The following is a 2,022-nucleotide window of genomic DNA, read 5'->3' on the forward strand; positions in this document are numbered from 1 at the left end:
GCCCCCCCCCCCGGCGGGCGGGCGGGCTCGGGCTCGGGCGGCGACAGCCGGGACGCGGCCGCGGCGCCGCCGGGGGCCCAGGCTGGGAGGCTGCTCGGGCGGCGGCGGCGGCGGCGGCGGCGCGGGCGGGCGCGCGGGTTCGGGCTCGGGCTCGGGCGGCGGCGGGGACGGTGCTCCGCGGCGGCGGCCCCACAACCTCCCCTCCTCATTCACAAAAAATTGACCCACGTTGAACCATGATGCTTCTCCCCCCTCCAGCGTCGAGCCGGGCGGCGATAGGCCACCCTGCACGCCCGTCAGCCGACCCGGCCCCGCCCCGCCCGCCGGCGGCTCGGCAACCACTGGCTGCGGCAGCCTTGCGTCACCTCCCCATATGGGCCCCGCCCTCCCGCCTGGTTTCTAATGAAGAGCTCGTCAATTACGGCTCGGCCCCGCCTCCCGCCCGCCCGCCCCGGGCGCCTGGCCGGCCTTCCATTGGTCCGTTGAAACCTGCGCACGGCCCGTCTGCTCCCACCCCTCGCCCAGCGACTGCCCAACCGCGGGGCCGGACGCCCCGTGAGCGGCGGAGAGGCTCCACCCCTGCCCGCCTCCCCGCATGCATCCTGGACCTCATTGGCTCCTGGAGCTGTCAATTCTAGGGGGCGGGGCGTACCAAAAGACGCTCCAGGCGCCAGCCGCTGGGTGCTTCGCGGTTGAGGAGGCGCAGAGACCCGGAGCCAGTAGTGACCGTAAACACGGGCCCCGGCCGTGTCTAGTCCCACTCGGTAGCCCGCATGGCTACCTAGCGGTCAGCACCGCGTGTCTGCGAGCCTAATTCGCGCTTAGAGGGCACACAATGGGGTGCAGGCTGAGGCGGGGAGCTGGCCAGGCCTCGCCGTTGCCTCCATCTTGGGTACTGGCAGTGGGTCACGTGGTGCTGCGTGCGCACGGAGGCGCAGGGCGGCCCGGTCACCGAGTGCGCAGGCGCCGCGGGCCTCGCCCAGCCCCGCGGCGGGAACGCGGCTGTCTGGGTGTCCATGGGGTGCAGGTCTGCCAGGCCTGCAACTGCTGCTGAGGGTCGTGGGATGCGCTCGTCGGGTCCCTGCTCAGGCGGAGGGAGCCCGGCCCGCCGCCAGGGTCTCGAGTCACGGGCCAGGCAGGCGTGGAGGTGGCGGGAACTCCGCACCGGCCGGGCGGGTGTTGTTTTAAGGCCGCAGAGCTTGCGGGGCTCGTGTTGAGTTAAAGGTCGGCCCGTAGATCCCCGCAAGCGCCTTTGGTTGCCAGCTGTGTGGGCGGGAGTCTTCAGTGGCCACCCTCCTGCTGGTGATGTTTCCATTTCTTTCCAACAAGAGTGTGACAACTTTTAAACTTGGGTGCACACACTGTCCCCGGAATCCCGCGTTCCAGGGAGGAAGCGCCTTTGACAGCGCGCGCCGGTGCGTGGGGCCTGACGGCGTGGGCCCGGGGATGCGGACCTGGCGGGGATGAGCGTTCGCTTCGATTGTGGGCCATTCCTCTTAGATGAGCAAGGATCCGTTTTTACAGCATTCTCGACCTTTGATTCTTGGCGGGGTAAACTGTAGTAGTGTGGATAAAAATACAGTTAGCAAAATTAAAATGCCAATTTTGCATTTCTTTAAATATCTCAACGAATAATTAGAAAACTCTGGTCATTGTGAGAAGTGCTTACTCTGATATGGCTGAACTTTGAAGGAAAGGAATGGTGAATTAGAGGGTTTTAAAACAGGATACAGCTGAAGAAAAGGAGAGCAATTATGGGGTTTTGGCGACTTGGCTGCTGATGGAAACGGTGCACTATCAAATTTTCATAAAGAATGAAACAGGGTCTGTAGCTAGCTAACATCTAGATGAGATTCAACACCGTTCGACAGGATTATCAAAAACATACAATCACGAGAAAATATTAAAACCTGCCTATAAGTCTACCAAAGTTAGTTTTTCACGGACAAAGAGAAGTACCTGAGCAAAAAGTCACGTGAAGGAGCTCTGGGATCTATTGCTTGGCAGAGGTAATTTTAAAAG

General features: G+C 62.6%; 1 protein-coding gene across 1 annotated transcript in view; it reads right to left on the reverse strand.

Annotated features, from left to right (window-relative positions):
* HDAC4 (histone deacetylase 4) overlaps positions 1-905 on the reverse strand; it is a 345,400-nt gene extending 344,495 nt beyond the window's left edge. The window contains exon 1 of the mRNA XM_025404973.1: positions 653-905. The gene's annotated coding sequence lies outside the window, so the exon portion shown is untranslated. The remainder of the gene's footprint in view (positions 1-652) is intronic.
* Between the last annotated feature and the right edge of the window lie 1,117 nt (positions 906-2,022).

Source organism: Theropithecus gelada, chromosome 12, assembly GCF_003255815.1.
Source record: "Theropithecus gelada isolate Dixy chromosome 12, Tgel_1.0, whole genome shotgun sequence".
Classification (NCBI taxonomy): domain Eukaryota; kingdom Metazoa; phylum Chordata; class Mammalia; order Primates; family Cercopithecidae; genus Theropithecus; species Theropithecus gelada.